The following is a 26,627-nucleotide window of genomic DNA, read 5'->3' as shown; positions in this document are numbered from 1 at the left end:
CACAAGATCAGGTCTCTGAAGCACGGAAAAACTGAAGATTTTGTCTTTGGTGAAATTCCAAACAGAGAAACCTATCCTGAATTATGGTATAAAGTCATTAAACACATGTCTCATGGACCTCATTTAAAAGATTCAGTATGTTGGAACTCAAAAGAAAAAAGCGTTTAAAGAAATTTCCTAAAGCTTTCGTTTAATTCAACAGATATGACTAAGGCTGGCTTTTCTGATTATCGACGCAGAGATAATCGTCACAAACAACACACTTATTATGGAAAGAAAGTTGTTCAAATTGTGATGATCGGTAATTGAATGTTTGTACCGTATAACCTTTGCTCAAACGATTCAATGATCATATTAATCTCAAGTATTATGCATTGTTATGAGTATTAAGTACATCTACAAGTACATTCATAAAGGGCACGATAGAGTATGCCTGAATGTATCCAAAGAACAGTCTCAGGACGAAATACAAGCATATTTAAATATTCGGTACATCAGTGGAATGGGAAGTGGGTGGCATTTAATGGATTTGCCAATGCATGGTCAAAATCATTCTGTTGAATAATTACTAATTCATTTACCAGGTCAGAATATGTTCAATTTAAAGAAAGCAAAGAAGCACAAGCTTTACAGGTAGCAAAAAAATAAAAAATTGTTGGCTTATTTTGAACTTAATGAAAATGACGTCAATGAAAAAGCATATACCTTTTCTTTCAATTTATAACATTTGACTATTTTTTACTAGGGTTTATTGCTTGGGGTAATGTAAAATAGTTAGGTCTATTATGCATATGTAACAGTTCCCATGCAAATAACAATCTGTTTAAATTGTACATCCGCTTACCGATACGCGACCAGCGAAGCAATGAAGTGGCCGGGCCAGGGGTTGGTGAGCGAAGTGAGCATAGAGCCCCTATTCTTAGAAAGAAACATTCTCTAACAGGAAAACTCATTTATCAGGCAGGAGAAAAGCTGTTCATTTTATTTTTTAATTACTTCTTGGCAAAATGCCATGTCTATTACAGCCTAGTCAGAATGAGGTTCATTTTCATAAACTATTGAATTTACATAATGTTTCAATCAATGCATACATTGACTCTGGTTGGTTTGTTGGTTTACACCCAAATGAGTTATATAAAATAAAAGTCTATTATATTATATTCTGGTTCTTCTTATACCTTCTTATACCTTTTGATATGTAGGTAAAAGAAGGATGAGAAAGGAAGTTCAGGGGAAGAGAAAGCGAGGGAGGCCAAAGTGTAGGTGGATGGACAAAGTAAAAGAAAATCTGAAGGAAAAGGGTCTGACTGGGGAGTAGGAGCTGTAGGACAGAGCTGTATGGAGAAAAATAATCAAGTACATCATCTCCAGATAGAAGTGGAAAGAAGAAGATGGCATCTCTTAACCTCCATTTGCTTAAACTGAAAAGGTTCACTTCATCAATCTCTTCTTATGGCTCCTACCTCTTAGTACCAAAACCAGCCTAGTGAGTCTTCTATGGATTTTCTCTGGAAATGCTATGTCTTTTTTTACAGCCTGGAGACCAAAACTGAGCACAGAACTCCAGGAAAAGCCTCACTAGTGTGTTAAAAAACTTAAGGATAACCTCGTTTGATTTGTACTTCACACATCATGATATATAATCTAATATCCTATTAGCTTTTTTAATCACTTGTGTCCACTGTCTGGATGATGATAGTGACCAGTCCACTATAACTAATAAATCTTTCTCATAAGGTGTATTCAGATCAAACTTTTCTACTTCCTATGTGTAAACTGTTACTTTACCTTCATTAAATTTCTGTTCAAGCCTGTATGCTGTCCAAGTTCCTCTGAACCAATTTATCTGATCCTCCATTATCTTCAAACTTAGCCCACTTATTGATTGCATTCTTGCTCTGCTCGCTTATGCACAATAAAAGCAGCAGCAGTCTCAACACTGAACTCTGAGAGGTAGCACCTTTAAAATCGCCTAATTCTGAAGATGATCTTCACACTATAACCCTTTGCTTCCAGGATTTAAGTCATTTTTGCACTTATCTCCACTCTGTACCCTGAACTCCCACTTCTCTTGATCAATTCATTTCCATTAATTTTTCTAGCCTTTCCAAGGTGCATTGATTTAAAAAAAAATATGCATCAAGGGTTTACATACAGTATGTACTCACTAACCTTCTTAACACTAGAATTACCAGAGCCTACGAAAAAACTCTGAGATCCTTAAACCTTAAAACGCTTTGCACCTCTCTGTCAGCGTCTTTTGTCCTCTAAATGTGTGGGTAAGCAGCAAACAGCAAGCAGCCTACTATCACATCCCCCATCCTCACACAGTTTTCTCAGCTCAAGTCTGTTTACCTGCGTGTCAGAGTTGTATAGAGTGAGAAATCAAGCAAAATGACACCTTTTATAAATACTATATCGTTATTTAAAACACATGCATTTCATGTGTGTTCAGTGTCTAAAATGATCAATGTAAACACATTGTTAAAACAGAAACGTTTTGGTAATAATTGACAAGATGTAGACATGAAGTGTATAATGTGTGAAGCCTGAATTCCAAATATCAAAGAAACACTTTCACAAAAGGTACAAATATAACAGAACAAATTTGCTTTTATTCAAAAATATAACTGCAGAAAAAAAACCTGCGTTAGGGTGCGATATTGACACACATTTGCTATTAGCGGTTCCGTGGCACAACGGTATCAACTGTTGACTGATAATCTAAACTTCACGGGTTCAATCCCCGACGAGTCCGTTTTGAGAAGTGAGCTGCACGTATTCTTACTATTATAGAATAAAAACCATACACCTCTGTCTCTGGGGCTGATGCCTCCAGAATGTGTTTTCTTTCACCTAGCAGGTACATCCAGTATTGTACCTGTTTTTACCTGTCTGGTCTTAAGTCTCTTCCTATTACACTTTAGCGGTGCACACTATCTTTTTAAATGACATGTGGACAAGATCTGTTGGTTCTCTACTACAACACGGGTTGTCTACCATCTCCTCGAGTTCAGTAATACTGAGCTTCGGCTGTTGAAGTAGCTGATAACTTCTGCAAATGTAGATCTCTTGAAAGGAGGATTCATTGAAACAACCTTTCAAAAAGTCCCATATCATACAGGACACTCTTATGTTTATGTACCACTCACGAGGTAAGTCTGAAATGCGAAAGTACACCTTATGAGAAAGATTAAGCAATCGTAGTGGACTTGTCACTGTCAACCTCCAGACAGTGCTCAGAAGCCATTAAGAAGGCTAACAGAATGTCAGGATATATAGAGCCTTAATGTGTGGAGCACATGTCACAGGAGGTTCTGCTCAAGCTTTATAACACACATCTGGAGTCCTGTGTGCAATTTTGGTCTCCAGGCTACAAAAGGACTTAACAGCACTAGAGAAGGTCCAGAGAAGAATGACTAGGCTGATTCCATAGCTACAGGGGATGTGTTATGAGGAAAGATTTAAAAAGCTGAGCCTTTACAGTCTAAGCAAAATCAGATTAAGAGGAGACCTGAGTGAAGTGTTTAAAAGTATGAAGAGAATTACACCAGTGGATCGAGACTGTGACTTTAAAATGAGTTCATCAAGAACACGGGGACACAATTGGAAACTTGTGAAGGGTAAATACTGCATAAACATTGGGAAGTTTTCTTTACAAAAAGAACCACAGACACCTGGAATAAGGTACACAATGGTGTGGTGGACAGGAGGATTTTAGGGACCTTCAGAAGCCGACGACATTGTTTTTGAAAAAGTACAGTATGTGGAGAGAACTGGTGAGCTTTTGTTCTGCAGAATGGCCTGTTCTTGTCTACATCATTCTAATGCAAATTAAGATTTGGTAATGGGGTCAAAAATTGTCTTTTGAGTTAAGTTCAGATTCTAATTCTACGATGTTTAAAGCAACAGCAAAAGTTGATTTTAGCATTTTGTCTGTGTATGTGTGTCTGTGTCTGTGGAAAATTAAAATTGATTTTCACATTTTAAAATTACATCCCAGCAAAAATAGAACATTTTGAAACAGAGGTTTCCAAGATACCCAACCTGAATTTTCCAATCTAAGTACAATGATAACTTCTGGAAATATTGACATATCTTCTTTAACCAAGTTGAATTGTCTTTGTTTTGTTATATGCTTCGAGTCTGTTGTTTTTGGTTCAGTTTAGTCCAGTATTTATCCATGTATTCATCAAAAAAAGTTTGACCGATATTTAATGATATCTGCCTTAGAAATTGTTTACTTTAACCAGGATTTTTTTTTAGATAGCTGTCAGCTTCTTTGCCTCATCAGACCACATGCTTGATGATGAAAAGAAAGAAATGAGCACACAAACAAACCCACACCACAAGATATCTGTAAAGCACAACGTGAACAGAGGCACTAATTCACCTCTGTCTGTCAATACAGCCTTTTTACTTCATTTGACCCAATGTCTTTTGTTAAAAATTAAATAGTATTGCATTTGTTCATTTGACTCAATTTAGCATTCATTTTACTTTAAATTTATTTGTATACATTGTCACACAAATGCAATTGGAAAATGACCTAAGGGCTCATTTCACTGTTCTTCTACCCCTGACCGAGGGTTGGTGCTGTCACGTAATGTCAGTCTCCACTTTCCTCTTCTGTAGATCCCATGATTGACAGAAAGACGAGTCATGACATCACTTCCAAGTTCTGATTGCCTGAACCTGCCTCTTCCGCTCCACCTGCCTCTTCCTCTCCAGCGCCATCTGTAGTCAGTCTGTTATTAGACATGTTTCACTTAATGAATGGTAATCGTTATTTTTCTTCATCAATTACATGGAGTTTGCTTTCGGGTGCCCCAGATCTTTATGGTCTCTCGGCCTTTTTTTATTTCAACATCTATATATATAATTCACTAAGGCAAGACGACCATGGAAAGTACGCCGGAAGGGGCGTGGATTCACTAAGCCACCGACAAATGAGACAACTATGGCGTACGCAGGAAGGAGCCACGCCCACTGACTCCAAGTCCATTGGATACGACGACAACTCACAGAGCCACGCCCACCAACTCAGAAAAAATGGCGTCATTTATATTCGTCTGTCATAGAGGCAACATGCGGCTGATGGTTCATAGAGGCATGTTTTTCGCGGAGGTGAATCGCCATATGCAGCATGTAAAACAGTTTGCGAGGCTTATCCCATGGGATCCTTAAAACATTCCTTTACAACTAAGGTTGAAACACAATGAAGTAAGCAGTCTTTAAAAACCGAGTTTTCGGTTACGATGCACCATAGCACACTGTTTTACACGCTACATACAGCAAGTCGCTTCCGCGACAAACATGCGTCTTCTTAGATGCTCCTGCACTTTGTACACACCCACCTCGCTACCTGCGCCTCTGTTTCATTACCGCTTCACCAATGCAGGCCCTGCAACAGTCGAGACGCTCTCTCAGCAGCTGAACTTCTCTGTGCCCGACCGGTTTACACAGAGGCTCGCTACTACCATGGTCGGGTGTCTTTGTGGATTATATATAGAAAGGCAGCCAAAACCGCAAAGAGCAATGAAAAGTCTACGTGAGTCACAGGTGCATCTGGACTGTGCAAAGACAATGAGCGGGCAGTGCGTACTGGACGAGAAATCAGCAGACTAGCATGATGGAGGGAGCGGGGTGGATGTCCTTCTCCTCTCTTCCCGTTCCACCCTCCGTGCCTAAGCGCCGCACAGACGATTGTGTGTTGGTTCGTTCCATGCATTGTTACAATGTTGCTTTTCTTGCTGATTTATTACATTACCAATTTTTCAAATGTTAATTTTCTCCCTGTGCTTAAAAATCATTTAAAAAACGGCCTGATTATGCGGCGTATGGTAAGCCGTGGGTTGGCTAGTAATAAATATTACTTAAGTGATTGTACTTGATTATATCATTATTCTGGACATAAAGTGACTCTTAAACAGTTAAATTGCAGACCTCTTTCTCATTTGTTGCAATGAAGTTAACTTAAAGATGGCTAGCTTTTTTCTTTGAAATTATTTATTGAATTGTTAAGTGGCCAATCTAATGCAGAATGATCATGAGGGATACTTTAATCTTTTTTAACTGATGGATTTCAGGTAAGACACCAAAGCCTGAAAGAATTAATAAACTGAACAGGGGTGAAGCTGAAAGGAAATGCAGGACCTTACAATGTTTTACATTGTAGATTTCCCAGTACAATATCTGCGCTTGCCTCCTACAGATATTCTCAGATGACTCCACCATCAAAGGCCGAATTAATAACGGAGACGAGTTGGAGTACAGGAAATTTGTGGAGGACTTTGTCTTGTGGTGCCTGGAGAATCACCTGCAACTGAAAATCTACAAGACACGAAAGCTGGTGATGGACTACTGGTATTCCAAAGAGGCTCTAAGACCAGTCACCATTCAGGGAGAGGACATGGATGTGGTGCAGAGCTACAAGTACCTGGGAGTTCACTTAAATAACAAACTGGACTGGTCTAATAGTAGTGTGGCACCAGACAAGAAGGACCATAGCAGATTGGACTTCCTAAGACTCAGGTTTTGTGAAGCCTGTTTCAAGCTGCTGGAAATGTTCTACCAGTCCATAGTAACCAGTGTGTTGTTCTACACTGTGCTCTTCTGGGGAGGCAACTTGAGCTCAATGGTAGCACAATGCCTGAACAAATTTATCAGGAAAGCCTACTCCTTCATAGGACGAACCCTGGACACACTGGAAGCTGTTGTGGAAAAGAGGATGGTGGCAAAATGAAAAATCCACTCCATCCTCTCATAGACCACTTTTAACCACAGGCACATTTCACTTCAGTGTGCTAAGAAGCACCTCTATGGGTATTTTCTTTCCACTGCTATCAGGAAATTCAAAGCTTCCTCCTAATGTCCCAAAATAAATACTGACTCTCTAAGTTAATTTTACAATTTCTGCACAATATACATTCATATTTATTTATTTGTTGACTGATTATATTATCTGTTCTGTGAGTCTGTATTATTGCTTTTTATGTTTCTGCTGCTGTATGCATTTTATCTAATCTAATCTGATCTGATTGTGTCCTGGCGAAAAATTCATCATCAGAAGGCTTTTTACCTAAAAATAAAGGCTATTAGGACTCCAGATAGAAAGACAGAGTTTTAAGGATTTATTGCAATAAATCAACACAAAAAATAACAAGGACTCAACCCAATATGGCCAAATTAGATTGAGCGATGATCATTTCAACCATTGAAGCTTTTACAACAATTTCTTATCATTTTGGCTCATTCAATCAGCTGACTCTGCACCTGGTTCAATTGTCCATTATTCCTCTTGGTGTCTGTTTGGCTTTTTCTGATTGGTCTAAGACTGGGTGGATGGCTTCCTCTTTCCATCTTTGGGCTTTCCTGATGTAATTTCCTATCTTTTCTGATCTTACTCTAATGAGCTGGTTTGCTTACCTTCGCTGACTCCCTCTTACTCCCATCCGACCACATCTTGAGTTTCCGTGGGAATCCTTATCATCTCTTTAGACTGGTCTTCTAGTGGAATGTGTTTTCTTTCTATTCTGTTCCCATTTTTTCTAACTGGCCAAGGCTACTAATCCATATATGGGTTTTCCTCTCTTAGGCTTTCCAAACTTTTTACTATAGTGACCTGAAGCTTAAGCTTTAATTAAAAAGAAATATAGTATGTGCTTTCATTTGATCATTGCTTGCCATGCTTGATTTGTCTTAATTTCTACACTAAAGTTAATTGCTAATATATTCTTGTAATATTTTTGCTAATGCCTGCATTTGCTAAGATGCATTACAGTGTGACCTTGCTTGTAGTAAAAGGCCTTTTGTTGCCTTACTGCTGATTCAGCATCTCAGCTGAATACAGAGGCCTTTTTTTGTAAGTTATCTCTTCCTAGCCTTGAATCACAGGTGTCCTCCACTCTTATCCTGTCCAAAACTGATTTCACTGCATCTTTTAGCTATTCTTTTCATTACTTTGGAAAATTTGCTGTAAGCCTATAAAATAATGCAATATAACTGATTTTTTAGTTAACCATTTGCTAGACCTATCGTATTTTGCTTTTATATTCTAATTTATGCTTAATCTAATGTTTTAGAAGCTTTTAATTACTTTCTATGGCTATATATGCTAATTTGCTATTCTCTTATGCTAATAAAAAAATTTCCTTCTACAATTGCCAGTCTATTTGCAGATTTGTTCAGCTGAATTGCTGAAGATCATCTCTACTGATGCTCTGCCAAGCCTCTAATGCTGGCATCTTCTCCTCCTGCTTGTTTCAGTGGCTTGTCCCCTTAAGTTCTTCTTCAGCATATGATAGGCCTGCGCAATTGGATTTAAATCAGGTGACTGACTTATCCATTTTTTAGCTTTGAAAAACTCCTATTTTGTCACCACAGTATGTTTAGCTTATAATCTTGATGTAGGATGAAACACTGTGCAAGTGTTTGGTGGCATTTACTGGAGCTTGAGCAGATCAGATGTTTCTATACACTTCAGAATTCATTGTGCCACTGGCATCAGCACTAACATCATCAGTGAAGAGAAATGTGCCAGGACCTGTGGCAGCCGTACATGCCCAAGCCATAACAACCCCAGGAGCTGGTTTAACAGATAAGGTGGTCTGCTTAGGATCTCGGGCAGTTTCTTCTCATCTGAACTCTTTGACTTGTCTGTCCACAAGACCCTTTTTCACAATTCTGTAGGCTTTATTAAGTCCTTTTTCTCAAACTGTAATCTGGCCATCCTGTTTTTGTTGTTTACATCTTGCTGTGTGGCCTCTGCATTTCTGCTCATGACATCTTCTGCTGATAGTCATCTCTGACACATCCACTTCTTCCTCCTGAAGAATGTTTCTGATCCGTCGGATAAGCATTTGGGTTTTTTTCTTCACCATAGTTGAGTATTTTTCCATCATTAGCAGTGGAGGCCCACAAATCCGTTTGCAATTACTGAGGTCACCAGTGCGTTCTTTTGCTTAATGATATTCCAGACATTTGCTTGATTTAAGTCATCCTTAGATTTTACCAATGTCTCATATGGTTTTATTCTTGTTTTTCATCCTCATAATGGCTTCTTTGACTTTCATTGGCACAGCTCCTGTCCTCATGTTGAACAAATGCAATTCCAGACTCAAAAGGGTAGAAGGAAGCCAAGGTATCTTCAGATGCAATGAAACCCATATTAGGAGTCACAAACACCTGTGACGCCAGTTGTCCGAAACATTATGGTGCCCTGAAATGGGGGGTATGCACACATAAAAAGCGTTATCATTTCTACACGATGAGACTGAACTATATGTATAGTCCCTTACATGAAAGTCTGCAAAGAACACTTTAATCAGATCTGAAGTGTGTGATTTGTTATTTTGAACTGAGGAGCAGAGAAGGAAATCAAGGTGGAATGCATCTTTGGGCCGAACACTATGCAGGGTATCCTATGCATACGGCTTGAGCAAGTGTGTCTCCACATTGTTGTTGTATTCTTGAAAAATGACAGATGTTGCTGGCAATGCACACATTTAATTTGGCCTTTTTCAACCAGCCCACTGTGCTCCATACAGCTGTCTTTGGTCATTTTGGAGCATCTTCTATGTTGAATAGTTTTATCTACTGATTAGGCAGACTCAGAGTCAATTACAGAAACTCATTTGATACTCGTAATCAGATGGAAATAATAACACGGCTCTGTACAAGACACCCAGGAAACTGAGGCAGGACTTTGCACAAATGTGAAGCTTACACAGACATTTACGTTTTTGCAAACTGTGTCATGTATGGTAGGAGCCAACTAACCGCACAAGGAAGAGAAATGTAAGTTTGTTACATTTAATGTTATGACTTTTAAACCCTTTAAGTGTTATTTTGTGGTTAACATATTCTAATCGAAGGTCATCACCTTTCATTCAAATTTTTTCAAAGTTAAAGGACAAATGGAATGTTTTGAAACAGCTGGTGATACCACAAAGCCCATGGCAGCAGAGTCACATGACTTTTTCTGTTTTTGTATGGACTTCAGAGCAGTGTTTCAAAATCAAAGCACTGGTTTTCAGAACCTTTCAAAATGCTGTTGCAATACTTGTCATCATTACAAGAACCAGATGATCACTCGGGCTTAGCCTCAGAGAACCCATGTGGAGATGGGAGAAACTTCCAGAAGGAAAACTACAACTGGAAGACCCCATTAATCTGGGCTTTATAGTTGAGAGACGCTTCCCATCCAATCATAGATGATCTGCCAGGAAAACTGGGATAAACTGCCCAAATTCAGGTGCAGAGACTTTACTCAAAAAGACTCAAAGTTGTTGATTGCTGCCAAAGTACTGAGTGAAGGGTCTGAACACTTCAGTCTTTGGTTTTTAATACATCCGCAAACTTTTCTGAAAATGTTGTCATTAGGGGTGGAGAATAGATTGATGGGTGAAAATGGCACATTTATCTTTTTAAAAGTAAAGCTCTAACACAATAAAGTGTGCAGAAGGTGATTGGAATACGTTCTGAATCCACTGTATGTGACATTTTCTCCATGATGATAATCTTCTTCTTTGGTGAGGTTTAGCGATTCCGTAATGAAATATCAAATAGGGTCAAGTAATTAGAGTTAGATCAGAGGGAGAAGTAAAAGCACCTGACTTTGTTTTATAAAATCCACAAGACAGATTCGATGAGATGATTGAGTTTAGTGGCAGAAGTTAAATGAATCAGAGAGAGCCATCGTGACATGACTGGCACATCTCTATTAAATGGTACAGTTTTGTTGTAAACTCATAAATCATGAAACACAAAATAGACTTGCATGATCATTTTATTTAAATCAGATAAGCATTGCTTGCAGGCATTATACGCTCCTTTGGTGGCTTTTCCATCTCTTCATCTTAACAGAAAAAAGATAAACAGATTAGAGAGAATCTAATCAGTAGACATGCAATCAAATAAACACAGGATGTCTAATGGGAAAGCAATGAGAACCTGACTAAATTTGATGAAATCACACAAAAAGCATAGCCAATGCATCACTCTTACGTATCAGTTTCAATGTGTGCATTGTATTGTTTTTGTTGTTGTCTTTGACTTATTACTTTGAATTATTACTTTTCATATTTTCATGCATTCTCTGTGATGTGTGTAAGTACTTTCTGTTTTTTTCAATGTGCCTCCTTTCTGTGTGCTTAGTGGGTGGAGCCCAAGGAGGTGGGGCCACTCTGATGTCATCACTTTTGAACCCTCCCTCTGGCTATTTAGGGCAGAGTCGAGTGAACTCAGATCAAGAAGTCTTTGTGTTGAAGGAGTCTGTGAGTGCTGATTGGTTCTTTCGATTTTGAGTGTTGGTGACTTTCTTGCTTCTGTTTAACCTCCACTCTTAAATATCAAGTTGCCAGAGTCGTTCTTCAAAATGGATCATAAATATTATTTAGATCCACAACTGGCTCCATAAAGTAAATAACCATTCATATACGGTAACAGATTTGTGAAATATTAAAGGGTTGTGATCTTACAAGAACCCTTGCTGCGTACTTCTAGTAACACAGGCTAAGTTGAGGTTAAGGCTAGACTGCAGTAAACATTTTGTGGGTTTTTTATCTGTATATTAGGATGTTTTTCTTTTTTTTAATTTTATTTGAAGAAAATAACATCACATGCTGTCAAGTCAAACATTATAGAAAATGACTTCATAGTCAAACTAGAAAGAAAAGATGAAAAGAAAAAAATCAAAAGGTTAGAAAAGACAGCAGGAACAAAAATAGACAAAACCTAAAAAAACAGAATTCAACCCCTTCTGAAAGAATGAAAGGGGACCCAACAGGAGGGGCAAGAGTAGAGGAAAAAAATGAAGAAGGCAGATGTCCTTTTCCCCCAATATAAATGCTTATTATGAAACAGTTGTTAATGTGTTATGAGTGATTGTAACGCCAAGGCTCTCTGATGAGCTTTCAATGATTTTTGTCTTAAATGATATTCATTTGGCTCACTCCAAAAACATGTGGATCAATGAGGCTAGAGCTCAATTGCAATGTGCGCAGGTTGGATTTTGCCCTGGATATATTTTGGGTAATATTAAAAGGGATAAATCTGACCTGTTAAAGATCTTAAGCTGAATGATTGAATGCTTTACACAAATACTGTAGAGCTAAAGTGTATTCTATGCATGACTGCCTTCCACTCCTTTTCTAAGATATTAAGTGAAAGGTTCCTTTCCCACCATACCTAAGGCTCTTTGAAAGGAAGAGGCTATGAGATTTTCTAATACTTTTTAAAGCACAAGGAGCCAACTTCATATGCAAAGAACCCTTACCAGAATTAAATGGTGCTTTGTCAAGCAATGGCTCGATGACGAACCACATAACCCAATAACTACATTTTTTTTGTATGAATATGTGCAATATAAATAAATGTTGATTGATTGATTGATTGAATAAAGAACCATATACTGCCATTAAAGAACCAGTATTTTAAGAGTGCCCTTAGCTTTATGCTTACCCCTGGAAAGCAAACTAAAAATGTTTTTCCACAAGAAAATATGCCCTCTTGTATAAAAAACATGTAAATATTTGAATTTCAACCCAAATACAGGCATGTTTTCTGTCCACTGCTGTAATCATGCAGATTTAACACATGTCCTTTGTGCAACATGTTTTGAGACAGTCACCAACGCCTATCCTGATGTCACAATCAGGACAGTAGACATATGTTTCTTTGAACACTTTTCTTATGTTTCTATTGTTTGAATCTGAGAGGATAGAATGTCAGTGCCTGATCTGCACACAATCAACGTGCCCACTGTGTTATTGTAGGCTACCACATCTCAAAGCTTAGTGACTTTCACCCAAATCGAACATTTACAGTTGCTGCATTGTGACTGGTGCTAAGAGGGTTAATGCTTTCTTGTCCTTCCACTTGAACCCAATCATTTTGCCTTTTTGCCATGAAGCTAATTGCACTACGGTGAAGTTTCAAACGACTGAATTGACCAGGTGTAACATGGCGGTTTAGTTGTATAGTGCCGTATACATTACTTTCACAATCTGTGACAATGTCTGTTCTCCAATTTGCACTGTCAACGTTATCACTTGATTCAACTAAAGGTTCAGTTTCAAAATTTATCTAAAACTGACTCTACAGGTTTTTGTTTACATGCTATTGTTTGTTTTTGTTGAAAGCTTGAAAGCTCCGCCCCAGTCAAGAATATTGATGAGATACAATAGAGTGGCAAAATGCATAGAAACTATTCATATTTTTTTTAATCGTGATGCTATTTTATCCCCTAGATGGCAGCAGAATACTGCCCAGAGAGTTATTCAGGTTGAACACTGTACATTGGATATAGAAAGCAATTGGTTAAAGAGCCTTGGGGTTAACATAAAGGAAGTTAAGGAATGTGTTTTTTGGACTTTGGATTGCATTCGTAATACTGATTTATACTTTTGTGTCAAGCTTACATTGTAGGCTACACCACTACAAGCAGTTTCTACTTCTTCATTGCAGGAACCGACCTGAACAGTCTTTTGTGGTGCATGTAGCACGTAAGAAAGCAAATGATTTGCATTTCAGGAGATACATAGATACCAAACTGGCCAATCAGCATCATGGGGTCCGCATCAACATGACGTGTAGTCACATTTTTGACGTGGCACATGTCAAGTTAAACGTACTAGAGTGTAGCTATGGCGTAGGCTTCACACAGAAGTATAAATCAGCCTCAACTAAGAAATAAAGAGCCAAGAATCAGGAGGAGGAGGTTGTTTTAACTTATAATCAATACCCTTACCTTAATGTTTCCACCAGCCTGTTAAAAAATGGGAAATTAAAGGATATCAGTTAAAGAAATTGAAAAAGTTATTTATGCATTCTACTTATAAATAAACATATGAAGAATATTTTAGAAATCTAATTAATGAAGAATGATTTTTTTTTCACTCATGTGACTTAGGTTGTTTTTAGCCCTCATAAAATCAAATGAAATATGGTATTGGGCTGATTTTAAACACTGTGTGATTGTTTTATGTTACATTCTGCTGCATGTCTGACATGTTGAATTTACTCCCACAATGTTGGTGTTTATTTAACTTTGAGACACATTAATGTGACTACAGCTGGGCCCTTATTTATCAAGCATCTCATAGAAAAGAAAACCAGTCCATGCTGGCTCAAAAATCTGGTCCTACTCTTAGGAGTAGGAGTGAAAGCATTTTATCAGTTTTCCAAATTTAGGAAACTAATCCTATCATAAGCAGGATTTAGGTAACCTTATTAATTGTGCCAACCTGCCAGGAGCTGCCAGAAGATGACCTTCAGGCAGAGATTGACATGCAAATCCCACGAAATGCTGAATGTTTTGGAAACAAAGATTAACAATGAACTCGCAAAATGAGATGGAATAATATTCGTAATAAATCTTTTTTGGTACATGATTGATTCATCTATAGTATGTAGAGAAGCCATGCGCTGTCAACCAAAATGAAAGTGTTGGTAATGATTTGGCCACAGGAAAAGTAAAGCTTTGCAATAGTGATGATTGGGTATGTCATAACCAAACATTTCTCAAATTTTGCACCAAAGTTTTAACGCTCTTACAATGTGTGAGGTAATATGTAGATTATACATTTCCCCACAACTCCGTATGAATTAATATTAAAGCAAGCTGCATTCATCCAAATTGGCACAAACATTAAGATCATTGCCCCAAGTATGGATGAACACACATATGGGAATTATAAGAGACATCACAGTATAAACACACAGGGTCAAGGATGCAAACTATGCTGCTGTAGCCAGCATATTACTCAGAAGAGAAGTGGGGCTGGATAGTTCACTGACATCAAAATGTCACACAGTTGCACTGATCTCTGGACTGCACAAACCGCTTGGGCATTTGTGTTACACTTTACAAGTCCGGGAAGGTTTAAGAAGGCAGGCAAAGACTCTTTGGGCCTTGGATAAATAAAGCCTAATAGAATATAAGGGGTGGGTCACAGAGCGGAACAAACCACAACACAGTGTAAGACAATCAGGATTCCCTGGAAGAGTGACCACGACTTTCAATTTGTTTTACTTTACAAGATGCTTCCCATGGCCATATCAGGGGGAAAGTGATATTTCTGAAAGTACAGCTGTGGGTCAATCATCTCTCTGTGATTTTAATTATGAACTATGACACACTCTTAATAGTCTTCGACTTTAACTTTCATATCGATAATCAGTGTGACCTAAAAGTAAAGGAATTCATGGACCTCCTGGACTCTTTTGATTTGAGACAGCTCGTTAATCAGCCTACACATAAAGCAGGTCATATGTTAGACTTTGTAATTACCAAAGGACTAAAAGTTGATGTAAAGCAGGTCATTGATACGGGTCTATCAGACCATTTTCTTCTACTATTTAATAGAGAAATAATGATAGAAAACATTCATGAGAAGCATATTGTTAAAAAACGCTTCTTTGACTCATCAGCAGCTTTAAAACTTACAAACATTCTAAGCAATCAGTCCATTTATAGTGCTAACTACAATAGCGAGGATAATGTAAATAGTAAGGTGAAAAGATTTAATACTAAAGTGAGAGCTGCTGTTGACAGAGTTGCACCTGAAAAGACAGTTAAAAAATCTTCTAGCATTGTTATACCATGGAAGACCCAAAGAGTGTCTGATTGAAAGAGAACATGTCATAGAGCTGAGCGTAAATGGAGGAAAACTAAACTGATTATCCACTATGAAATATTGAAGGTTAAAATAACAGAATACAATAGCACAGGCGCTGCTATTTCTCTAAGATTATAAATGACAATGCTAGTAATCCCAGAGTCTTATTTTCTACGATTGATCGTTTGCTAAACCAGGTAATGCAAAGGAATCCCTCCAAAATACTTCCAGTAAAACCTGTGAGGCTATTGCCGTATTTTTCAATCAAAAAATTAATATTAGAAATAACAGAGTATATCTCCCCAACACTGCGGATCCTCCTGAGCCCCAGTACTCCGTTATAAACAAACTCAATTCTTTCACTAGGATAGATTTACCTGATTTACATAAAATAATCTCTCTACCTGTGTCCTTGACTCAAAACCAACAAATTTTTTCAAAGAAATATCGGGTGTGCTAATCGATAATATTCTTGACATAGTAAATTTGTCATTAGATACGGGGGTCTTCCCAGACGGTCTTAAGACTGCTGTAGTTAAAACCCTACTCAAGGAAAAAAATCTTGACCCCTTTGCTTTTGAACATTTTAGACCCATCTCTAACCTGCCTTTCTTAAGTAAAGTTCTAGAGAAGGCAGTCATTATGCAGTTAAATGACCACCTCAATAAACATGCTATTCTTGATAAATTTCAGTCGGGTTTTAGAACAAATCACAGCACAGAAACTGCACTCGTTAAAGTAGTAAATGACTTGCGGGTAAATGCAGACAGAGGCCATTTATCTGTTCTCATCCTCTTAGATCTGAGTGCTGCATTTGACACCATTAATCAAAACATTCTTAGAAATCGCCTTAGTCAATGGGTGGGCCTCTCTGGCAGTGTCTTAAATTGGTTTGAATCCTACCTGGCAGGGAGAAAATTCTTTGTTAGTTGTGGTAATTACAACTCGAAGACACATGATATCCAATATGGTGTTCCATAAGGCTCTATCCTGGGTCCGCTGCTCTTCTCAATCTACATGCTTCCGTTAGGTCAGATTATCTCAGGGTACAACGTGAGCTACCACAGCTATGCTGATGACACACAGCTGTACTTATCAATAGCACCTGATGACTCTGACTCTCTCGATTCACTAACACAATGTCTTACTTGTATTTCTGAATGGATGAATAGTAATTTTCTCAAGCTAAATAAAGAGAAAACTGAAATTTTAGTGATTGACAATAATGGATACAATGAGGTTATCAGAAATAAACTTGATGCATTTGGATTAAAAGTCAAGACGGAAGTAAAAAACTTAGGGGTAACTGTTGACTGCAACCTGAATTTCAAATCGCATATTAATCAGATCACTAGAACAGCATTTTTTCAGTTAAGAAACAAAGCAAAAGTTAGACCTCTTATATCATTGATAGATGCTGAGAAATTAGTTTTAGTTTTTAGCTTTTGTTTTCAGTCGACTAGATTACTGTAACACACTCCTCTCAGGACTAACCAAAAAAGATATAAATCGTTTGCAACAAGTGTAGAATGCAGCTGCTAGAATCCTAACTAGGAAAAGAAAATCCGAAAACATTTCTCCAGTTTTGATGTCACTGCACTGGTTACCTGTTTCTTTCAGAATTGACTTTAAAATTCTGCTTATGGTTTATAAAGCCTTAAATAATTTTGCTCCATCTTATGTCAGAGTGTCTTACACCTTACCTTCCAAATCGTAACCTTAGATCCTCAAATGAGTGTCTCCTTAGAATTCCAAGAGCAAAACTTAAAAGAAGTAGAAATTTGCCAGGCTAATACAGTGGATCACTTTAAAAAACTGCTCAGAACACATTACTTTAACATGGCCTTCTCATAGCATCACTTTAATTTAATCCTGATATTCTGTATGTACAATTCATTATAATAACTATTCATGGTGGCTCTAAAATCCATACTAATCTCTACTCTCTCTTCTGTTTCTTTTTCCGGTTTCTTTGTGGTGGCAGCCTGCACCACCACCGCCTACTCAAAGCATCATGATGCTCCAACATTGACGGACAAAAAACCGGAAGTCTACATGACCATCATCATCGAGTCCTTCCGTGAGAACCCTAAATACAAAGAGGACTGTTTCATTTACTGTATGTTAGGTGGAATGCCCAGATGGGACTGGGTGGTCTCATGGTTTTGAATCCCTGCACATTTTATTTTTTTCTCAAGCAGTCTGGAGTTTTTTTTTTGTATTTTCTGTCCTCCCTGGCCATCGGACCTTACTTATTCTATGTTATTTAATGTTGACTTATTTTAATTTCCTACTATGTCTTTTATTTTTTTTTTTATTTTTCATTAAGTAAAGCACTTTAAGCTACATTTTTTGTATGAAAATGTGCTATATAAATAAATGTATTGTATTCTCTCTATATATAAAATCCAACATCTGTCTGTATGTCTGTCCACTTTTCACGAGAGAACTACTTAACGGATTTAGATCAGGGGTTTTTTTTCTATAACTTGCTTGAATGTTCCAGGTGATTTTGCTACTTTTCTCATCGCGCTAAGTATCATAGTTTGCTTGTGGATCCGATTTATTTACGCGAATCTGAGAGATATGCAGTGAGCTGAGGAGAGGGGGGCAGGACCCTCCTCACTCACTCTCTGCTTAGCTAGCAAACGAGAGAACTACTTAACGGATTTAAATGGTTTTTGTCTGCTATAACTTGTTTTAACATTCCAGTTCATTTTGCGACTTTTCTCATCATGCAAAGAATCATAGTTCACTTGGAGGAGCGATATATTAGCGCTAATCTGAGACAGAGACTGTGAGCCGAGGGGAGGGGGAAGCATGACGTCAGTAGTGGGGAGTTTGGTAGGGCCCTCCTCACTGTCCTGTTTCATTACTACATGGGCTCGTTGTTAAATAAATATGCCCGTCATCAGGCTTACTGTAACTCTCATTCCGTGTGTGTCTCGGTCTTTCCATCTCCAAAGCTTGTTGTGATCAAATGACAGCAATTACATGAAGCTTAGTGATGCAGCTTACCTAATGATGTTTTTCTTCTTCTACTACTTTGAATTACATTATTTATTATTATTATAATAATAATAATAATAATAATAATAATAATAATGTTTGTGGTAGAGTCTTAGCATTAGTATCAGAAAATTGCAAAATCATCATCGTCAGTGGCAATTTACAGCAAGGGGTGCAATAAAATTATTCATTCTCAGACATGAATCCTACTCTTAGCTGGGACTGGGACCAACACACTTCAAAAATACTTCTTATGTCCTACGTTTCAGGCAGAAGAAGTTCTTGTACTAGTGTAACTTTTAGTGCAATTCCTAGGAGTAATTCTGAGACACTTGATAAATATGGGCCTGGAAGCTTTAACTTCTTGCCCATACAAACTCAATTTCTAAAGCTAATTTTATGATGATTTTTTAGTCTGAGTCTGACATCAGTCAATCCACCATTCCAGGCCTAACTAAACAGTTAATATGGCACTATGTGACTATTTTGTCTTCTGTTCTCCAATTTCTTCTTACTTTGTCACGTTTCTGTCTCTTACTCCAGTAAATATCCACACTGTGTTCCTGTCCTTTAGCTGTCTTTCGTTTTTATCCATTTTGTTTTCTAGAAATTCCCCTTTATGTCTACTGGATCAGAATTACATTTTTGCTATCTATGGTCACCAGATTCCTTGCTCCTTATGTTCCCTATGTCTCCTCAGTGGTCCCTGCATAGGTGAATGAGTGGAAGGTATGGGAATTCCTCTCTTAATGATGTCTTTGGTCCATTCCGATAGGAAATGTGACCAGTTGTGCTTTAAATGACTTTGTGTAGCTGCACATCACCATTAAGAAACAAAGAATGACAAACGTACAAGATTTTCAGAAAGTATTCAGACCCCTTCACTTCTTTCATATGTTGTTCTGTTGCAGCTTTGTGTTAAAATCTTTGAAATGAATTCATGTCCTGAGAAAAGAGCATTTGGGTTAATGAGATATTTAAGGTTTTTATTTTAAATAAATTGGTAAACATTTCTACAATCTTGTTTTTTTTTTCATTATGGTGAACTGAGTGCTTCTTGTTAGGGGAAAAACTGAACTACAATGATTTTAGCACACGGTTGCTACATAACGACATGACAAGAAAAGTGAAGGAGTCTGAATACTCTTTGCAGGCGCTGTATAGACACATCATGTAAAGCCACGCAAATGAATATGACAACTAGCGTTGTGTTTCTTTACACTGCATTCAATACAAACAACTCTCTTGTTTCTGTTTCATAAAAATCTTACCTTCTGGAGGCCATTGATGATCTTCAGTAGGCTGAAAAAAGAGAAATGTGAAACTGAGTGCTTTTCACATGAGAGCCGCAGTTGCTTGCGCCATTCTGTGGCGAGTCTGATTGACATAAAATTGTTTGCTGTAAGAATAAATTTTCTTTTGCTCGTTTTCTTCTTCAAATGACAGAATAAGCAAAGCAAAGCAAACCAAATGTATTTCTTTCACATATTTTGTATTAGGGCAATTCAAAGTGCATTACATAAAAAGGATAAAATACAATAAAGAAACAAAATACAACCAAAATAATGGTCAGGGAGACAGTAAAATGACAGAAAGCTAAAACAATATGTGAAATGAAGAGAATAAAATGGTGACACAGCAGCATTTCAGTTCAATAATACATAATCAGTCAAATGCACAGAAATGTTTGAATGTTTTTAAATTTGATTTGAAAGCTTCTACTTTTGGCAGATTATTCCATTTTTGTGTTGCATAACGCCTAAAAGCCATCTCACCCTCTTTCAATCTCACTCTGGATATATAAGAATTATGGAGGAGTTCTTGAAGTGCAGCAGTAATACTCACCGAAGCAGCAGCAAGTGCGGCTAACACAGCAAGGGCAGCCATGAGATGAAGTACACGGGCAGCAAACATTATGGTCAGTTCACTCGATGAGGTCTCAGGATCTTTAACTATCACGGCAGCCTCTCGAGTTTATATAGAGTGATTACAAAAAATCCATAAAATGTCTAATTTGAATCAAACAAAGTATTTCTTTGACATCACCTAAGGGTGTCCTTCTTGTAGATTGCTGGAAGCCATAGGTGGGTTCTGTAAGATGCAAAACCAGCTTTAATTCATTGCCAGAAGTTATTATAAATTAAATTGTATTTGCCTAAAAAACTTATCCTAAAGAAATGTACTGTGTATCCCTGAGTCACACGGCCTGATACAATACATCAGGTTTTGAATAGCATTGACTTTTATTTTAGGAGAAGACACCAAAACAGAATGTGTTGCGTGTTTATTTCAAAGCACTCATTTTCCAGATGTCTTTGATGAGAGAGATCCATGGTGGCACAAGTTTACAAAAAAAATAAGCAGTGCGACTCGGGCTCTGTGGGTGTGTGTGCAGCTGAGGAGCTGGACAGACGTGGGGTCTTCGGTGTGGAGGTGAGCCGATTGTTTAATTAGGGGAGCTGCCCCACCTCTGGCACTCCACAGATGTTAATTAGAACACCACATAATAATGAGAAGTATCAGCAGGGATATGACGTAAAAATAAATAAATACATAAAAAGGTAAAGTCATATATTTGAGAGGATAGCCAAAACTCTAACCCTCTAATCGAAAAACAGTATATCCAATGTATTCGAGTATACAAAAACACAGTACAATAATTAAACATCATAAACTTGTGTGCACATAGTAAATAGAAAGAAACGATAAAAAGAAAACAAGGAAAACAAGCAATAACAACCATTTATTTCAGCGCCCCAGCCTTGACTCTGTCAAAAGAAAAGAATAAACTTCCCTAAAACACCTTGTAGGAAAAAATGGAAGAAATCTTGGGAAGGGCAATAGGTGTCAAAAAATGAAATAAATAAAACACACAAATGTGCAGCAGAAGCTCTACTCAGGGTAAGTAGTCCTCTTTAAAAGCAGGGACTGAATGGACACCTCTTATAGAAACAGGCATAAAATTCCAAAGCTTCACCCTCCGCTGTTACCAGTCATAAGCAGGCCAGCATGTTGAGAACTTAATGTGCACTCGGCTTTATAGGTAATGATAAGATTAGATAAGTAAGCCTGGTCTGGGCCATTTAAGGCTTTATAAATTAAAAGGATGATTTTAACATCAGCCCTAAATCCAACTGTGAGCCAGTATAAGGACTTGAGAACAGGAGTAACTGTATGTGTTTGTGCTTTCTGGTTCTTTTATTAATTCTTGCAGCATCATATACGGAAAACAATATAAAGATAGCATCAGAATGCACTAATAAATAAGTAATAAAAGTATAACAAACACAATGCACACACACATTCATACATGAAAATGTCACTATCTGAAAACACTATGCCATTTGAACAAGAGTTGTCAGTTGAACGTGTTTATTTGTTTTCCATCTTGCTTGTACTCCACTTTATGGTGCATGCTACTGAAAATGCAGGCAGACTTCTTCTTTTTGGGCGCATACACCGTCAGCATGACACTGCCAGATCTAAACACTAGCATGTAAAACTGCACACGTACTGAAGTGACTTTAGCTGCAGGTGGAAGTCCCATTTTACTTTATGGTGCCAAGCAGAGTTGTGCTGCGGTGAAGCTGTTTGATAGCGGTCACGGGACATCGTATCTTTGATTGCCGGTATAACAAATAGTTCTGAGCACAATCAAGCACAATTCCAGCTGTGGTCATTGTGGCTCTTGTGAAAAGAATGGAAGATAAACTTAAAAATGTACACTTGGTGTTACAGAGTCAAATCAAATGTATGTTTTTATTATAGTAATGATAATAGCAGCTCACTACTCAAAACGCAGAGTGTTCGGTCTTAAACCAGCTTCCTTTCGGTCATAAGGCAGAAGCTCATACCTCTGCACTATCCAGGAATACATATCAGCTTTCTGTCGATTGACATTTGAGCTTGGGTTTGTAACTCATTGACAACAACGTGTAAGTTGAATGATTTTTATTATACACTTCACGTCATTATTAGTATAACATGGAAAAAGTTTCTGCTTTAGGTATGTGTTCAGCATTTCTTGCCTCACATTTCCTTTCATCCTGCACTTACCCAGATCTTTGTATACATAGAACACGCATGAAATGCATGTATTCCAAATAACGGTATACTGTATTATTTACCCTTTACAACTCCAGGCATCTCACAAGCAGATAAGGTGCCTTGACTTGAGCTGGGAGACCTTTTTGCCCAAGTTGAGGTCTGTCAAGTGGGTAGGATGGGACAGCAGGCTGCTTGCTGCTTGTGTTGATCAACACATGTGATGGAGACGTGCAGACTTGTGTTAATGACTTTGTACCATAATTCAGGATAGGTTTCTCTGTTTGGAATTTCAGCACAGACAAAATGATCCACATCATCAGCAGTTAATAATTTTTTTGGTAAAGTAACCAATAAATTCATGTGAGTTAAACCCCATTTTTGAAATTCTCTGACTTCCTTTTGGTTGCATATCCCAATATGCTGAATCTTTTAAATGAGGTATGTGAGACTTGTGTTAATGTGATCTGTGCTATCGTTTTTTTGATACTGTAGCGACTGTAGCGACTGACGTAATAAAGTGTCACAAAAGTTCTACTTTAACAATCGACGACTGCGTAACCCCAAACACAACTTTCTAGCACCTTCTCCAACTCCTCCTTACTGCATCAATCAGCACCCAGCTATCAGTCTTCCGTGCTGTACTCTGCCCTCCCTCGATTGAACCTAACAGTGACTTAAAACAAAAAAGGCTTCAGCTTGGCTGGGATGCTACAATACTTTCTACTGTTACTGCTTTCATATTCTGTACCTTTCTCTGCATATGTATCGTGCCTTGGGTCCCTTTTCTCCGCGCTGCTCTTTCTTCTTTGCTGAAAGCACAGGACATGTGTGTGTCACATGACTTTAGATGACTGAATGCTTTGCTGGCTCTCCTTGCTCTTATTTGATCAGAAGGGTGTGTCATGCAAGAATCTTATGTCCCACGTCCCCGCGAGACTGCCCTGGGACAATCTCTTGGCACCAAGTTTCATGTTTACGGTCCCTGCGAGATGCTCTGTGGCCAGTCTTTTTTGTCTCGCAGGTCTTTAAAATGTCTTTTGAGAACTTCCGAGAAGATCACGTATCGTCACCTTGCTTTTCCTTTCCAGGATTTGTTTTATATATAGAGAGACAAGTAACTGTGATCTCTCTCTCAAAAATGTCAAACGTTACTCTTTAACAATATCTAGGTGATAATGTCTGCTGAACAAACAGGTATCGCTAGCTAAGCGGAGGCAAGGTACACTCAAACAGGAGGCGAGAGGTAGAGTGACTCGATTGTAGGCTGGAGTGTGAGTGAGGATGGCCCCGTCCGGCTCCCTACACTTGAGGTCCTGACTCCCCCTCCCCTCGGCCAGCAGCCTGTCTCTTGGATTTGCATAAATAAATCAGGGCCACAACTGAACTATGATACTTAGCACAATCAGAGAAGTTGCAAAATCAACCAGAATGTTCAAGCAAATTATAGAAAAAAAACAATCTGAATCCGTTACGTAGTCCTCTTGTGAAAAGCAGACAGATATATAGACAGACAGACAATGGATTTTATATATACAGAGATTTATTAATTTATCTTTTTTTAGTTTATATTCATAGCTCAAAATACCTGATATTGTGAAAATAATCCAGTAGCAGAATAAAGTTTTGAAATATTTATCCCCCTTTTTTCAGTTTTTCTCTCTCTTTCTCTCAAAATAGATGAAGTTGAAATATCAAATTCTTTTTCTCTTAACATTGGCCATATTATACATATTGCATACCAGGGATGTTTCCTGCCTTGCATCCAGACCTGCTGTGGTAGGCTCCAGGTTTCCCGCAGTCCTACTCTAGATAAACAGGTTTATAAAATGTATGTATTGTTTGTATCCAGCAGGGGGTGAGTTCTTTTGTAATTGCGGCATGTTACATAACCCAAAACTATATAAATATAATATGAAAAGGTGATTCCTCTCCCTTAGTGATACTGGAGTAAATAATCACTCAAGAGAAATAACTTAGCTTTGTTCAATGACGGCTTACACTGCTTAATAGATGAAGGAAGCCATTAGCAAGAACCCAGTTTGCCATTGCAGTAGAAAGATTTACAGGATCGGATGATGTTATCTCCCATCCATCCGTCGGCTTCAAAGGTTTGCCGGGCAATGTTCCAAGGCTTTATACTCTTTCTTCACATGCAGGCCCCCACTTAAGTGAACCATGCAATTCCAAACAAGGCAAAAGAGGATACAGTTTCACGCTGACTTTGACAGACAAAAATAGTATACAACAGTCCAGGACCCTGTTCTATGCTCTAAACTCGTGAACCTGCTGCAAGCGAGGGGGGCTGCCATCTACCATTCTGGGGGAGATAGTGTCCAAAATAAGCTCTCACCCCTAGTCCTTCCATTATCAAGGCGTCCCAGCTGGGTAAGGGCTGTGGCAGTCCACCAAAGATAGTAGGAATAATATATTATCTTATATATTGTCCCAAAATATGGCAGTAGAACTGCCTGGCTGACTGTTTAGCGCACCATCCAGGCCGCAGTCATGTGATCTTAAATCACAGGCTGTTGTTTATTCGTATCTATCTATCTATCTATCTATCTATCTATCTATCTATCTATCTATCTATCTATCTATCTATTCCACCTGTTACTGTCCTGAAGTGGTTACCCATAATCCCTGTTGTGAGGCATCCAGTAAATTTAGTCTTGATGCAAACCTTAAATTACTTGATAATCAAAAAATAAGGTGTATAATTAGACCAAGGGATAAAATCAGACCCTCTAACAGGAGCATCTGTAATAGAAATTTACTTCAAATTAAAACAAAAATTACACCACTAGTTCAGAAAGAAGCATGCAATTTTAAATGCTGCTTATTGAACATTCATTCTCTTGGTAGTAAAGCTGTTTTGCTAAATGATATTATATTAAGTACAAAATGTTATCTGTGTCTTCTCACTGAAACTTGGATTAGTAAATGTGACACTGTCCCCCTAGCTGAGGCGTCACCAGATGGATACTCGTTCCTTCATAAGTCTAGAGATTCTGGTCGAGGATGAGGCCTTGGAATAATTCATTGTAACAAAATGTAAATCACATCTAAAAATTTAGGCGACTTGACATTCTTTGAGACATTCATTTTAAATATTAAAACAGATTCCAACACAATTATAGTGCTAGTCTACAGACCACCAGGGCCATATTCATTGTTCATGACTGAATTTAGCAACCTTTTATCTGATTTGGCTATAAATTATGATCACATAGTACTGATGGGGGATTTTAATGTACACATTGATGTGGAAACTGACACTTTTAGGAAATGTGTTACTTATTTGTCAAATTCAGTAGGATTTTGCCAGGTTGTCAAAGGTCCAACTCATAATCATAACCACACATTAGATTTAATTATAACTTACAAAGTTGAAATTCAAAATTTAAGTATTACTCCATTAAATAAAGTTATTTCTGATCACTACTTAATTACATTTGATTTAGTCCTGCCCTTGCTAACGCACTCACAGATTAAAACAAAGACAGTGTGATATCTAGATTGTATTTCTGCTTCAGAATTTATAGATACTTTGAGTAAGTCAAGTGTAATTGTGGAAAACCATTTAGATCAGCCAACATCACATTATAATGTGATCTTGAGAGATGCTCTAGACGCAGTGGCTCCACTTAAAACAAAAGTGATTAAAGCATATAGAAACTCTGCCTGGTTTAATGAAAACACTCGAGCTCTTAAATTAGAGTGTCAAAAACTGGAGTGCAAATGGAGAACAACAAAGCTACATGTCTTTCAAATTGCATGGACAGAGAGTGTTAAAAAATATAAAAAAGCTCTCTTTAAAGCTCGCTCAGAATACTATTCTACAATAACAGACAGCAAATAATAAAAACTGCTAAATTAACAAATGGGAATTTAGATCTACCGTGCAAAATACCGCAAAATACAGTGCAACAGATATTAGCAGTACAGACTTTA

General features: G+C 37.8%; 1 long non-coding RNA gene across 1 annotated transcript; it reads right to left on the bottom strand.

Annotated features, from left to right (window-relative positions):
* Nucleotides 1-10,771: 10,771 nt before the first annotated feature.
* On the bottom strand, nt 10,772-20,565 carry LOC120521985. The gene is made up of 4 exons (XR_005632245.1): nt 20,475-20,565; nt 19,901-19,931; nt 13,751-13,768; nt 10,772-10,858 (listed from the first exon to the last, which is right to left on the bottom strand). It is a non-coding gene; the product is annotated as an uncharacterized LOC120521985 (long non-coding RNA).
* Nucleotides 20,566-26,627: the final 6,062 nt, after the last annotated feature.

This window comes from Polypterus senegalus, unplaced genomic scaffold (genome assembly GCF_016835505.1).
Source record: "Polypterus senegalus isolate Bchr_013 unplaced genomic scaffold, ASM1683550v1 scaffold_4847, whole genome shotgun sequence".
Lineage (NCBI taxonomy): Eukaryota > Metazoa > Chordata > Cladistia > Polypteriformes > Polypteridae > Polypterus > Polypterus senegalus.
The sequence above is the reverse complement of the archived record's forward strand: the minus strand, read 5'-3'. Positions and strand labels throughout refer to the sequence as shown.